Raw genomic sequence first — 16,258 nt, 5'->3', positions numbered from 1 at the left:
CAGGCACCGTACGAGGCCCTGCAGATGTAGCAGGGCACAAGACAGGGCAAGGTCTCAAATCTCGCAAGGTCTGCATTCTGGTGGGGAGGGACCGATAAAAATGAGTAAACAAAGAAGCAACAAGAAAATTTCAAATAATGATAAGTGAATAATAAGGAAATAAAGCAAGGTGATGTGAGGTGGAGTATTTGCAGGAGGAGGAGGTAATACAGATGGAGCAGACCAGGAAGTCCTTCCTGAGATGATATTTGCTCTGATGCCTCAATGATATGAAGAACCAGGGACAGAGGATGGTAAGCAGAGCCAACAGGAAGGACAAGACCCCGCAGGAGGGAGAGTTTGGTTAGTTCAAGGAAAAGGAAGGTCAGTGCAACTGAAATGTAATGAGCAAGAAGGACACTAGTTTAAAATGAGATCAGAAGGATAGCAGAGGGCAGATCCTGGAGAATCTTGTAGGCTGGAGTGAGGATGTGAGATTTTATTCTTAATGTGATGAACAGATATAAAAGATTTTAAAGTATGATCTGGTTTATATATATATATTTTTTAGTTTAGTCTGGTTACTATGGGTAAAAATGGTTATAGGGGCCCAGAATGGAAGCAGGAAGACCAGTGAATACTGAAAAAAAATCCAGATAACAGATAACGGTAGCTTGAAATCACAGCTGGAAATGTGAATATGAACAGAATATACAAATACGGGATAAATACTGGAAATAGAGCTACCGGGCCTTGCTGATGAGTTGGATGCACCAGATGAGGAAAAAAAGAGAGATCAAGGCTAATTCCTGGCTTTTTGGCTTAAAACAAGTGGGCCGATGACAATGCCATTAATTATTATGGGAAACTGAAGGACTGAACAGAGGAACAGAGTTAGTTGAAAAAATAAAGGATTCTGTTTTGGCCACGTGGCGTCAACGATGCCCGTTAGACACCTGTGTGTAAATTTTGAGTTAAGTGTTGGATATAGGAATCATTGCATAAATACACATTACCCCTAAGGGCTTCTGACTTTGTTACTCTGGTATAGCGTGTAGCTTAAGAACATTGATTCTTTGTATGAGTCCAGGTTCTGCTGCTTAACAGCTCTGTGACCTAGGGCAATGTTCTTAAGTTGTCTAGACTTCAGTATCCTCATTTATATAATGAGCTTAAAATATTATCTACCCCATCAATTGACTGGAAAGATTGAGTATATTAATTTAGGCATGGTGCTTAACAAAATTCCTAGAAAAATGTAAGTACACGATGTATGTTAGGTATTATGTATCTTAACATCTGTTCTGTGATGCCCTGTGTATACATTATTTCACTTAAATCCTCACCAAACTCTCACATAAACCCTATCAGCTAAATATCAGTGTAAGGAGACTGAGAAGAGATAGATGCAAATACAAGTTTATCTTTTATGTTTCCAAAAAAAAAAAAATGAGCATACCTACACAGACTACTCCTGACCTATGAATCTGGGAAACATTCACATGAACCTGAAGTGGGTATCTCTCCACTTATACCCAGCTGCCTCCTTGACGTCTTTTCGTTGATGTTTGTCATCTGCAAGTTAACGTGATCCGGTCTTCACCCCCAGTCCCAGAACTGGCTCTTTCCACTGTCTTCCTTATCTCAGGTGATGACATCTCAGGCCTTCTAATTCAGGTATAAAACCCTGCAGGCACCACTGGCCCCCTGGCTCTCCCACACGTGCTTCAGGACAGCCTTATATGAACGGCCCCCGCCCTCATCTCCTCCTGCTCTCCCCCTCGCTCACTTTACTCCAGTCACACTGGCCTATTGGCTGTCATTCAAATGCGCTAAGTGAAATAAGTCAGACAGAGAAAGAAAAGTACTGTATGATATCACTTATATGTGAAATCTAAAAAATGCAACAAACTAGTGAATAGAACAAAAATGAAGCGGACTGAATGATGCAGAGCACCAACTAGTGGTTCCCAGTGTGGGGAGGGGAGGGAAGAGTTGAGGTCAACATAGGGGCAGGGAGTCAGCGCTACAAACAATTAGGTATAAAATAAGCTACAGAGATACATTATGCAACACAGGGAATAGAGCCAGTATTTTGTGACTATAAACTGAGTATAACCTTTAAAAATTATGAAGCACTATATTGTTCACCTGCAACTTACATAATATTGTACAGCAACTCTATTTCAAAAACAAAAAAATCTCCAGGGATATTTTTGCCTTAGGGTCTTTTGACTTCCTGTTTCCTCAGCCAAATATTCCCTGAGATGCTTGCTTTGTTAACCTGACCAGATAGTTTAAACTGCAGCTCTCCTAGCACTGCTTTCTTTCTCCTCTGTTCCCTTCATTTACCTCCCCTCTCCTCCTCTGCCTTCCCCTCCCTTTCCCTTCCCTTTTTTTCCCATCTTTTTTTTTTCCCGAGAAACGGATCATACTATGTTGCCTCCAAAGACCACACAAGGTCTGTTTCTACTCGCAATGTTTCGATCACCCAGAGAGGTTACTCTACTCCCTGAAGCCTGTTTCTCTGGGGTCAGTTCTTTGGCCCAGTTAAGGTCCACTGGTCCTTCGCCTTCTGACTCGGCACCGTGCCATCATCTAGGGGTGTTTCCAGCTGCAGACGCAGCCCCCTACTGCAGTGGCTAAACAACGAGGACTGTTTGTCTCCTGCATCAGGAATGTCAGGGGTGGGTGGTCCAGGCCCCTCCATTGCTCAGTGTGTCCTGAGATTCAGGATCCTTTTACCTTCTTTTTCTGCCACCTTGGTGCTTATCCTCAAAGCCATGATTGCTACTGATTGTCTGTACATTGAGTTCCCTGTTCCAGGCAGGGGGAGAAAAAAAAAAAGGAAAGGAAAGAGTGAAAAGCTAAAGATAAAGAGCTCTCCTAGGAAGTAAATTTGTCTTCTATAGGTTGAACATCTGAAACTGGTGACTTTCAACTGCTTTTTAACCTATAAAAATGGCAGTTTTTCCTGTATCTGACCTAAGATTTGGGAAGGAACACCTTTCCCAGAGACTTCCATCTACATCTCATCGGCCAAAACGATGTCACTTGGACACTCTCAGCCTCAAAGCAGAGGAGGAGACAGAGATGGTGTGAGCCCCTGGAGCAGCCAGTCCATGGCTGCCACACACAGTCTGGTTCTTCCCAGGCTGCTTATCTTCCAAGACTCCGTTCAGCCTCCTGGCTTTGGGCCATCCTCCCAGAGCCTCTGGTACTAGGAGGCTCCCATGCCTTCACAGACCTAAGGGTTCTCAAGTCTTCGCTGAATTCCTACACCACACTCCAAAAGCTTCTAAGGCCACAAGAGGACGTTTGGGTTTGCTGTGCAGATCTGGGGGCATTATCTTTCAGGACTTGGGGCAGGGAATGGCAAAATTTCTTGCCCTTTGTCTGAATAAACTATCCTGCCATTTCCGTTCTGCATATATCCTGTGCTGGCGTTGCTAGCCAACTGTACAACTGAACATCTACATATTTACACGTACTGTTCAACTTCATCCTTAGGGCAAGTCTTTAGTTTTCTCTTCTATCACGATTTTCCACATGAGGAAACTAAGGCTCAGAAAGGTTAGATCCAAGGCCCTTTAGTTAGCAAATAGCTGCTGTTCAGAGCCAGGTCTGTTTCCTTCCAAAGCCTCTGTGTGATCCATTACATTAAACTGCTTCAAGTCAAGCTTTCCCAGGGCAATCATTTCCCACTATATAGGGGACCCCCTGAGCCACTCTGAGTGTTTCTTAATGGGGCTGACGGCACCGGGAAGCTTACCAGTGTCTAGGCAATCGTTCCCGCAGCTGGAGCTACTGAATTCTCCCAAATTCTTGGGCTTTCCATCCCCCCACCTAGTCCCTTGCTCAGACTTGGATATGGATTTGTGGAAATGTCAGAAAGCTTATTCTAGATGGAAGGATAGTCTAGGACGTAGGAAGAGCATAAGCAAAAGAGAATAAATACAGCTCTGGGAGCAGGCATAATTCAGCTTGGCTGGAGCATAGATGAGCCATCCTAGCTCAGAAGGTCAGGTTCAGGTCACACCATTAGGACCTTGACTACCAGACGGATGAGTGGAAATGTGCTTCTGTCTGCAGCGGTGACGTAGCAGGGCTTCTGGCACAGGAGGGTTAAATTACACTGCAAATTTTGTGCTGCAGTTTTTTAAAAGAAAAAAGAGAGGAGAAGTTTGAAAAGTGCCCTGAGTACCAAGCAGACAGGAAAATCCTACCTCAGGAGTTACTAAGGGATGGTTGAGAGTTTTCGGCCCTTTTCTGTCATATTTTCCCCAAGATAACAATGAGATTTACAGTTTGTGCGTCAGAAAAACTTTTAGCCTATAAACAGACAAAGCCCAAAATCAACCATTCCCAAGCTCAGTTTTCCTAATAAGAATGAAAGTTCCTGCTGCTTATATTTTTAAAAAATAGATGACCTTAAGCATCTCTCAATTCTACATTAAAATTGTTCCTAAGTTGTAAAACCTGCATGGAAAATGGAAAGAGCATTATGGCTTCCTTGTCCAGGGTAGAATGGAATAGAATAGAATTTAAAAAAAAAAAAAGCATATTGAAGAATATTGAAGAAGTTAAGTGACTCATGTAAAACATCAAGAAGGAAACAGGCAAGAAACTCAGCAAGACTGCGTGAGGTAGTGGTTTTTATTTGTCCAACTAATGCCACATTATTGAGGTGACACACAACACAGTACATACATCTGTGAGTCAGAAACATGTGCATCATAAACACGACGTGAGGAGCCCTCTGTCCTTTTGATTACTGCAACTGATGTTTTGGTTTGACTGGGTAATTTACCAGTAGGTTAAGATAATTGAGTATTAAAGAGGAAATCCATGTTGAGAGAATTGGTTGTAAAAAGATAAAACACGGAAACAGGATCATTGACAGAACTGAGAAAAAAAATATTCAGGGGATACCTCTATCAGATAAATCAGCCCTTCGAATGACTCGTCTAACTGTTTGTGAGTGAGTCAGTCGAATCACCGGGACGTAGCAGAAGCAGTTAAAAGGAAGAGGATGCTTTGCAAATGTGTTTCCTCCATACTTAAATTTGGAGGCAAATGACTGTTGCTGCTATTGAAAAGCTGGATTTGGAAAGTAGCAATGCCCTTTCCAAACTAAGGAGTCACGAATAGGAATTGATATCTGAAGCGGAAAATGGATTCACATTGGTTAACAAAATAAAAACTGCTCTGTCCACCTCCTAACACCAATGATCCTGTCACCCTCCTTTGAAAGGACTGCTCTGGGAAGACAAGCTGGAGCCTGTGGTAGTGATTTAGGTTCTCCTTCTCCAGGTGAGGGTCAGGTGCAGGGTACAAGGATCTCCCCGTTCCCCAAGGAGACTGTACTGCTGAAGTCATCCCCCAAGCTTGACTGGCCTCACCTTATCTTGGCTATAGGGAAGGAAAGCAGGGGCTGCTGCCCACCCTGATGAGGGCAAGCTGTGACGTGCTCAGAGGTATTTGGTTTCAATTGCAGGAAGATTTAATTTCCAAAAATAATGGTGAAGAACAGCAAAGCCTGGAGACTCTGCCTGAGCCCTAACAGAATCATGATACTGTTTATTTTTGGAACATTGACGTTTCTGAAACTCTTCAGATGCAAAATCAATGCTAAGTAGTTTTATAGAAATTGAATGCATTTTACATAAAATTACTACCAGCGCTGAGGACAGCGATGCACACAAGCAGTGCAGACAGTGTCTTGAACACACTGGAAAGCACAGCCTGGGAGCCTCTCTGGCAGCACCTGGCATCTGTACCGCACTTTCAAATGTTTAGCTTTTAAACTGTCTTTGCTCCTCTTGAGGTGTCCAGCCTTGTCTGGTTAGTGAGCCTCTTGGCCATTCATCATACCATTCCTATAATCGTCAATGTTTTAAACACATTAGTGAGTCACTGGTGAACAGATAATATTTTCTGCCATGATAAAAGCAGTGATAGAATCACATAGGAAATGAGTGTAGATAAAGAAAGCACGTCTGCGAGCTGAGCCCCGGGGCTCTCTAACATGTAGAGTTTGGGAAGAGATTAAAGACCTAAAGCAGTCAAGGAAATAGGAAGAAAACCAGGAGAAGAGGATACCTTGAAAGTCAAAATAAGAGAAAGATGATGTCAAATATTCCTGGCACTTTGAGAAAGATGGTGCCTGAGAATTGATCATTGGTTTGGGTAAGACGTAAGCCACTGATGATCGTGACAGGAAGGATTTCCTCTGAAGTGCTGGGGACCAAATCTTGATTGTGATATATTGACAAGAGCATAGATGTTGAGGAAATGGAGACAGCAAGTAAAACAACTTTTTGAAAAGTTTTGCTTAAAAAAGAGTGCAAAAAAAATGAAACAATAAGGTACAGGGTTACGTGTGATAATCACAAGTTTTCTTTTAAAAACTATTTAGGTATGAAAGATGTTAAAAAAAATGCTTTTTGTAAGAGTACAGTTTGGACACATATACACTCAGAATATCATCACTACGTTCAAGATAATGAAGATATTCATCAAACCCAAAAGTTTTCCTTCGCAATCCATCCCATGCTACTGCCCCTCTGCAACACTGCCCCCCGGAAGAAAACAGTGACTCGTCCTCTGTCACTATAGATTACATTTATTTTCTAGAATTTCATATAAATGGAGTCATACAATGTGTATTCTTTTATCTACCTCCTTTTACTAAGAATAATTCATTTGGGATGAATTAATGTTGTGGCAGGTATTGATACTTTGTTCTTCCGTATTGCTAAGTGATGTTGCATTGTATTGCTATGTTACAATCTGTTTGTCTGTTCACCTGTCACATTTAGGTTGTTTCCAGTTTTTACTATAGCAAAGCTGCGATGAATATACAACATTGACAATCATATTGTCTATAAACAGAAACAATTTTACTTCTTCCTTTCCAGTGTAGATGCTTTTATGTTTGTCTTGCCTTATTGCGCTGATTAGAACCTCCAGTAAAATGCTGAGTAGAAGTGGTGAGAACAGAAATTCTGACTTTTCCCCTAATGTTCAGGGGAAATAATTCAGTCCTTTACTCTATAGTATCATGTTGGATGTAGGTTTTTCATAGATGCTCTTTACCTGGTTGAGAAATGTCCATTCTATTGCTAATTTTCTGGAAGTTTTTTATGGAGAATAGGTATTTAATTTTATCGAATTTTTTTTCCCGCATCTACTAAGATAGATGGTCACATTTATTTTCAGTCTGATAATAACAATGACTTTGACTGATTTGGGAGTATTATAACAACCTTATATTCCTTCAATAAACCCCACTTGATCATAATGTTATCCTCTTTACATATTGTTGGGTTCAATTTGCTATAATTTTGTTAAAAATTTTTCCATGTGTGTTCATGGGAGAAATTATCTGTAGTTTTCTTTTCTTGGGTTGTCTTTGTCTGATTTTAGTGTCAGAGAAAAACTGACCTTATACAGTAAGTTGGGAAGTGTGCCCTCCCCCTCAACTTTCTGAAAGGATGTGTAGAATTAGTGTTACTGCTGCTTTAAATTTTTGGCAGAATTCACCAAGGAAGCCACCTGGGCTTGTAGTTTTCTTTGTAGGAATGTTTTAAACATTAAAATCCAATTTCTGTAATAGATACGGTCCTATTCACATGATCGCTTCTTGAGTAAGCTTTAGTATTTTGTGTTTTTCAAGAAATTTATCCATTTCATCTGTTGCCAAATTTATTGACATAAAGTTAATCACAATATTTTTCCTTACTGTCTTTATAATATCTTTAGAATCTGTACTGCTGTCTCTCTTCTCATTCCTAACATTGTTAATCTGTATCTTCTCTTTTTTTTCCTGGTAAATCTGACTGGAAGTTTGTCAGTTTTGGTGCTTACACAGAGAACCTGTGTTGGCTTCATTGATTCTCTCACCCTCTTCCTCTATTGTATTTCCACTGTCTTTTCTCTTCCCACCCCCTCCTCTTCCTCCTTCTTCCCTTCTTTCTTCTGCTTACTTTGCATTTCGTTTGCTCTTGTTTGCCCTAGTTTCTTCGCGTAGAAACTGAGGTTGTGTATTTTCTTCTTTTTCTAATACAAATATTAAGTACTATAAATTTTCCCATAAGTACTGCATTAGTTGCATCCCACAGATTTTGATACATCAGGCTTTTATTTTGATTCAGTTAAGAACACTTTCTATTTCTCTTTTGATTTTGTCTCTAACTCATGAGTTATTTCGAATGTTTATTTCTAAATACATGGAACTTTACTAGAGATCTTTCTGTTATGACTTCTAACTTAATTTCACTCCCATCAGAGAACATACTTTATATGACTTGGATTTTTAAAAACTTACTGAGACTTATTTTATGGCCTAGAATATTACCTATCTTGGCAAATGTTCCGTGTACGCTTGAAAAGAATGTGCATTCAGCTTTTGGTAGCTGTAGTTTCCCACCTGTCAGGTCACATTGGGAGTGTTGTCCAAGTCTTCTGTGTCCTAACTAGGTCTCTGTCTGTTTGTTCTATCAATTACTGAAGTCATAATTGTGGATTTTTCTATTTGTCCTTTTTTGCTTCCTGTATTTTGAAACTCTGTCATTATGCACAAACCTTGTTAGAATTGTTATATCCTCTTTACGAACTGTCTCCTTTATCAATGAAATGCTCCCTCTTTATCCTGATAATATTCTTTGCTCTGAAATCTAATTATTCGTATACTAATTTGGCCATTCTAGATTTCTTTCACTGGTGTTATCATGGTGTATCTTCTTTCATTCTTTCCCCTTAAACTTATTTGTGTCTTTGTACTTAAAGTGGCTTATTACTGGCAGTGTATAGTTGGCTCATGCTCTTTTATCCATCTTGAAAATGTCTGCTTTTTAATTGTGGAGTTAAGACCATTTACCTTTAAAGAGTTTATTAACATGGTCAGGTTTAAAGCTACCTTGTTGCTGTTTGTTTTCTATTTGTCCTGCTTATTATATGCTTTTTTCTCTTTTTTTGCTGTTTTGGACAATTAACTATTTTGTGCTTCCATTTGATTTCCTTGGGTATAGCTCTTCTTTAAAAATAATGAATGGTTACTTCAGGGATTCTAGTGTAAGTTTTAATTTACCACAGTCTACCTTCAGACAGTACATATAGTATAAGGACTTTCTCACAATATATTTTTACTTCTCCCTTTTTTGCCTTTATGCTCTTGTTATATGGTTTACTTCTCCATGTGTTGTAAATGTCACAAAACATTGTTATTATTTTTGCTTTTCAGTCTATATTCTGCAGGGATTTTAATAAGAAAAAAAATCTTCATTTCACTGTGTAGATTCAGATTTCCATCTGGTGCCATTTTCCTTCTGCCTGAAGGATTTCCTTTGACATTTCTTGCACCTCAAGTCTCCTGGTGATGAATTCTTTCAACTTTCATATATCCAGTGGAAGTCTTTTTGTTTGTTTGTTTGTTTTATTGTGGGTTGGTTGGTTTTAGATATAAATCTTTACAGTTCGATTATTTGCTGATGTGCAAAATGGAACATGATGATGCAGGAGCAAGCAAAGTAGGACCATCTATGAGTGGGGGAGAAAGGGTAGGGTTCAGAGCAGAAGGCTTGGCTTCAGATATAAACCTGGAAATGTATCGATGGTAATGAGGGGAAAGACCGAGCAGTTGTTTGCTGATGTGAGTGAGTTGACTGAATTTGTTAACGGTTCCAGTCAAACTGGGTTGCAGTCCCAGATCCAGCATTCAGTAGCTGAGTGGTCTTCAGCAAAGTATTTAAACCCTTTGAACAAACCCTTTTCGTATAAATAGGATCAAGTTAACAGAGTAATTATAGCAGTGAAATGAGTTAAGGTCTACCAGACACTTAACACATGGCCCAGCACACAGTAAGTTCTCTACACCTGTGAGGAAAAAAAAAAAAAAGTGTGTCACTTTTCTTAGCTTTACTGCCTAAATCAAGGAGAAAAGATTCTGTGATCTCATTTTCCCCCCTCTACTCTCTCTGATCTTCCTTTGCTCAGCCCTCCTTCCTTTCCAAAAGAACATATTTAAAACTCAAATGCCAGGCTGTCTGCAGGTGCAGCATATGAGACTGATAACATTTGGAGGCCAGATGTTAACTGACGTAAACACTATTAAGTGCCCTGTAGACCGGAGGCTGAGGCAATGATTTCCAATTTTATGATTATGATTTGAGTTAATAGCAAACCATGCTGCCACTCCTTCCACCCCCTGCCTCCACCAAAAAAAGGGCTAGATAGCCTATTTGTTCTCTAGACAATATAATTTTTTGAAATACCAGGTTCTTGATATTAAGTTAATGGCCTTTCACCAACGTAGGACTGGAAATGCAGCCTCCGTACAGACCTCAACACCTACTTGAAGCTGTCTCTGAAAGGTCAATGACTCGTGAAATTTGATCTCAGAACGAGTCTCATTTTCTGAAATAAGCCCAGCGTAATAATCCCCAAAAAACGCTTCAAACCTGTAACACGTTTTTATGCCAACTGATATTTTAAATTTGAGCTTTCTGAGGATTAGTGTGGGAGCTGTGCCAATGACAGGAAATCAATAAATGAGTCCTTCTCCTAATGAAGAATTATTTTTTGAAAAATAGCAGTAAGTTGGCTCTGCTCTGAATCAGTGAAGTGATTGTTGTTATTTAATATACTCACACACTCATTTATTCATTCATTAATCCACTGAACGGACATTGGTTCGGAACCAGCACCACATCCTAGGCACACTTCCAGACACTAGTTAATACATCAGTAAATACCATAGATGACCCTCATGGAGCCTGGAGTTTTACGTGACAAAACACAATTTCAAACATAGCAAGCATACAAAGAGATGCAGCAAAAAGTTGTAATAGGTACTATGATGAAAGGGATCATCCTTTTAAAATAATGGGTTGGAGAAGGAATTTTTTTTTAACTAGGTGACTTTTAACTAGGCTTAAAAAATGAGAAGGCAGCCGTACCAAGAGTAAAGAAGATAATAAGCAGAGAGCAGCGTTTATTCATTTATTCAACAAATATTTACTCAGCACTTTCTATAAGCCAGGAACTGTTCGAAGCAAAGAAAAGATACCAGTGAACAAAGCACACTTGCAAAATTGCTGAGGTGGGAAAGGATTGGGCATGTTTCTGGAACAGAAAGAAAGCCCTTGAAGCTGAACACAAGGTGATGTTGGAGGGCTGGCAGGGGTGATATCATGTAGGGACTTGTAATCTAGGTAAGGAGTTTGGATTTTATGCTAAATGCAATGACATGATTTGATGTTTGTGTTAAGAGATTGCTCTTGCTGTTATGTAGAGAAGGGTTTGGAGGATGAAGGGAAAGTGGAAGCAGGGAGATTCACAGGGTAGCTGCTCTAGTTCAGGAGAGATTTTAATGTCTCGATAAAGCAGTGGCAGCAGAGAGAGATTGTATAGCTCTGATGTAAGGGAGATAGGACTCATTGGTCATCTGGAGTAGAGGAAGTGGGGTTGAGGAAGGATGCCAAGTCACGGATGATTCAACTGAATAGACGACAGCTCTGTTTACCACAGTGAGAGAGACGGGGTGAGTAAGTGGATGGAGGATGGTGGGAGTTCCTGGAGGAGGTTTAGGCTAAAGATTAGAATAAATTCAAATTCTCTGGCCCAAGTCTTAAGCAATCAAAACAATACAAAAGACAATGAGAAATTCATTGTCTCATGGGGTTAACATGTCCCCCATCACTGGAGCATATACAAATGTGCTAAATTGACCATTTATCTACAATATTTTAGCTGTAGGTTTCAAGCAGAAATCGGGAACTGATTTCCAGATGGTATGTGAGAACTTATAAAAGAAAGCAGCAATTTCTTGAAGCTGTTACTGATTGAGTAAGAGGTTTTCCCAGATTGATCTCATTTCTCTTGTAGTTAATTCCACTTGCCTTTGAGCTACTGGAAACTGGCATCATATTTCTTAATAAATATTTTATTTAATTAATAGATTTTATTATTGGCAGGCCTACCAAACTTATAAATGAGAGTATTTATATCTCATTAAGAGGCCATTTGAATATCTTTTATGGTAACCTTTTAGGGAGAGTGGAGATTGTAGGCTAAAAAAAATTACTGAGCTAGGAGAATAATATGTACATCTGAAGTGCAGCTAGGGCAGCAGCAATGCAAAGTAGTAAGTTCTCAGCCTCATAGTAAGTTCCCACCCTCCCACACCCCTGCTTTATAAAGTCCACACACAAAACACATTCCCACACAAAATTATTCTCATCTGGGAGACCTCTGGGAGAAAGCGTTGAGTTGTCCTATTCTCTTAGAAGGTTTCAGAGAATGGAAGTTTGCAACTGGGTTTATGAAATTTCAGCCATAATTAGAAAACAAAGAAACATATACTTACTTCATAACATTCCTGTTTCTGAACATTATATTTTTACCTGGAAATAGTTGGGCAGAGCATTTTGGAAACATGTTAGAAATAATGTTCTTATAATTACGAGGTAGGATTGTTTACATCGGTCCTATTTTTTTCTTGTGCATTAAATCGTATAATATAGGAGTAGCACAATGCAAAGTTATAAAAAGATCACATTAAAATATGCTCCTAAGCATTTAAAACAAAAATTTTTAAATGACCCTCATCTTACAATCCTATTAGAAAAATTAGATATTGGTATTAAATTTTTGCTTATGCATTTCTTTAGTGAAATGTTAACAACCTGAGAAAAGAGCTCAACAAATAAAATAACGTGCAACATAGACCCCTCAGCCAAAGGGACATCACGAGGAATATTCATGCCATTTCAATCCCTGACGCCATCAACACCAAAGGATGAGGATGACCATTGCCAGGTGGGATCATTTGCCTCCTTCTTGGGCTTGGTACCCTGTGGAAGGAGTTTCAGCCCCTTTCTGCAGGTGGCATTTGGTAGCAAACCCCTGGTTCTTCTTCATGGAGCTGGCTTTTAGGGGTGATTACAGCAGAGGGCAGGAGATGGCTCCATGTCCCCACACTACTTAACGCTCCTTTTTGTTGGAGAAGTACATCTGTGCTGTCAGTGGTGGGCATCAAGAGGATCCTGGTCCCAGGATCCTTCATTTTTTTTATTCATCAGACATTTATTAAGTACCTCTGACAAGCATGCCCCTTGGCAATGGGATGAATAATATGAAAAAGAGGTCCTGTGTCTTCAAGAAACACAGCCCTGTGGAGGCAGAGAAAAACATGAACAATTACGCTGAACAAGTGCTATGGTGGAGATACACCAATAGACAGATGTCAGTACAGAGATCGCTGTATGAGGCCATGGAGCAGCTAACTCAGCTCAGAAAAGGGGGGAGCAGGGAAGAGGAAAATTAAGTCACTAGCTTAATAAACGGCACCGCATTCAAACCCAAATATCACTTGACCCAATTCTTTGGTTTAAAAGGGAGTGAAAATGGAGACGGGAGGACAGAATTTACTACTGCCCCTATCAGAGCTCATCTCAGATGACACCACCTGAGGAATCTGGGCGGTGCACCTGGTGTAGAGCAATGAACAGTCCACGCAGCTGTAAAGGTGGGCCCGCTGACCACACAAACTAAAGAAAGACTCTTCTTGCACCTGTCTCCACCATACCTTAGGTTTTATTTTCTCCATCGCATTTATCACTTTCTGAAATTATCTCATTTGATTTATTTACTGTCCATCTCTTCCCACAAGAACCTTGTCCGTCTTACACACTGCTGAATTCTCAGCTCTAGAACAGTGCCTTGTTTCATAATGGGTGCTAATAAATATTTATTGAGTGAATGAGTTATCATTAACCATATAAAAAACCACACTTGAGAAGCAGTGTTGCTTCCATTTCTAAAATCTCTGTAAGATGATTAATCTCGGAGGTCCCTCAACAATCTTCTGATTCACTGCTTCACTGATTTCCGTGGGGAAGGACTAAGACGTGGGGGGGCAGCATGCAGGGAGCCCCTGGTTTCACGTCCGTTATTTCCCCACAGAGCAGGATCTGGAAGCCAGAGCCCCAGAATCCCAGAGCTCACGGGCGTTACTCAGCTACGTCTGCTTAAAGCCGTCTGTGGGGAAAGCAGGTTTGGATTATGGCTGTGGATGTAGTTTTCAAAGCCCCCAGGAAAAAAAGAAAAGCTGTGGGCAACTGCTTCTAGAATTCAGATGAGCTGAATGTCAAGGGAAGGCAAGACTTTGGAACTGGATTCTGAGGGCAGGACTGTGATGTTCTGCTCTAACTGTGGCCGGAGGAGGTCTGCTCGCTCTCAGCTGGGACACGGGCTTTACGTCATGCTGACTGTGATTTTGCACAGTTAAGTCCTTCATTAGAAATTAGGACTGGCTGCAGCCTGCAGCCATTAATTATATAAAGGTGGGTCACTATCATTGTGGGTGAAAAAGCACACCCCTGTGCAGCTCCCCCATGTACAGGGGGACCAGATAGCACATGGAGGTGACGGCCAATACAGGCATCTTAGTGAATGGTTATTCTTATCAAAATGATAAGCAAGCATTTGAAGATGTTAGTTTCTGAACATAATTGCAGGAAATATTTTCTAACAGAACTTTACAGAAACATAGCCGTTTTTCACAAATATACCCCCCCAACAGCACACGCTTACACACACAGACTCCATACCTAAACGTACACCTTACTGTAGACAAAATGTTCTCAAAAGCCAAAATTTGTGGGATGGAATTCCTGGGATACTGCAGGGAGGATGGGGGAGAACGAGGGAGAAGGAACCTATTGACCCCACTCAGGAACTCCTCTAAGGTCTCTACTGGCCAGAGGTTTTAATCCAAACAGAAGTGGCTTTTTGTCAGATAAAAGATATCAACTGGTGAGGTCCTCGCATTTGTTCAGCAAATATTTGTTATCTGCCATCCGGCGTGAAACTCCGTTCTAGGCCCTGGGAACATAAGATGAATAAGGCTTTAGTCCCTGTTTCAAAGGCGCAGTCTAATGGAGTGAAAGAGATACGTAAGCTCAAGTACAGCCCAGTGTGGTCGGTTCTGGGGTCAAGGAGGGTCCGTGAGGATATGCAGATGCCCCTGGGCACAGATGATAGGATGTAATTAGAAGAGTTCGCGCTTTAGAATTGTTCACAGCTTCCCATTTTGGCACCTCTTTTTTTTTCTCTCCTCTTTGAAATGAGGGGAAGAGAATCAGCCCAGAGTTGTGAGAATCCAGTGATGTAGATGACACTCCATGAGTAAATTTTTAAGAAAGAAAAGCAAAATCGAGACGCAGAACGCTCTCCCCAAGGGGTGGTGAGCCACTCGGCTGACCTGCGAGCTTAGACCTCTTCTTCTGTAGTCTGCGGTCTTTTCAGGGGGGCTCTATGAGAATAAACCAGAGACTTATTGTATATTATATACTATGAGACTTCTCTTACATCTAGAGAAGGACTGAGTTGGAAAAGAGAAGTCTCCTCTGACTCAGAAGTGAGTTATTCCTAGGACGCTGCTTCATGAGTCTTTGTTACAGAAGTGGGAGATCGGTAACAGCCACCACAGGGACCATTGCAGGCAACTCTGCAACCTCCTGGCTTAGCTTGAATTCTTGGAAGTGGAGCCTCCCTTAGTTTAATAAAAGGTTTCACGTACACACCTTGTGGTATCTACCCTGATATTTCCTCCCAGGCTTATGAATAAGGCTTCAGTCCTATTTCTCCTTCCAGGACGGGCAAGCAGCCCCACCTGCTCCGATCGGAGGCGGAGAGGTGCATCTGGAGGGAGTTGTAGCCGTCTTCCGCCACCTGCTGGCTCCCTGGCAGCTGCAGGGCAGGGCTGGCTTTGCGTGGATTCCCAGGGAATGGAAACCACCAGGAGAGGAAGTGGGGCAGAGAATGTTCCCGCTTTTATTTAAAAGAAAGAGACCAAGCAGATGGCAAACAAACCCCCTCACGGGGGTTTGTATAAAGATATCTCAAACGTCTAAGCCAGTGGTTTTTCTATGTAAGTTTGTTTTGTTCGGGGAGAACACTGCAGTTTCTTATTATTTTTAGATCAAATGCCACATCTCTAATGGACTCTATTGTGGAGCAGCTAAATAAGTGGAGAATTAAATGGAAAATTAAATAGAGATCACAAATACTGTGATCAAATACTGTGATCAAGTGAAGGAGTCTAGGCGAGCACAGAGGACTATGTGTCTAAATCGAACTGGTAGCTGCAGCGTAAGGAATTATCTACTAGAGGAGGTGACGTGAGTGAGCTGACCTTTAAATAGTGACTTACTGGAGACAGTGGTGAAAGGTGCGTTCTAGTCACAGGGGGCGCCACCTCCCTCACATGGCATCA

General features: G+C 40.9%; 1 protein-coding gene across 3 annotated transcripts in view; it reads left to right on the top strand.

Annotated features, from left to right (window-relative positions):
* Positions 1 to 16,258, top strand: part of PDE4B (phosphodiesterase 4B) — a 461,796-nt gene that overhangs the window by 318,514 nt on the left and 127,024 nt on the right. The window lies entirely within an intron of this gene.

This window comes from Vicugna pacos, chromosome 13 (assembly GCF_048564905.1).
Source record: "Vicugna pacos chromosome 13, VicPac4, whole genome shotgun sequence".
Classification (NCBI taxonomy): domain Eukaryota; kingdom Metazoa; phylum Chordata; class Mammalia; order Artiodactyla; family Camelidae; genus Vicugna; species Vicugna pacos.
Note: the sequence above shows the minus strand (reverse complement) of the source record. Positions and strands in the feature narration are given on the sequence as shown.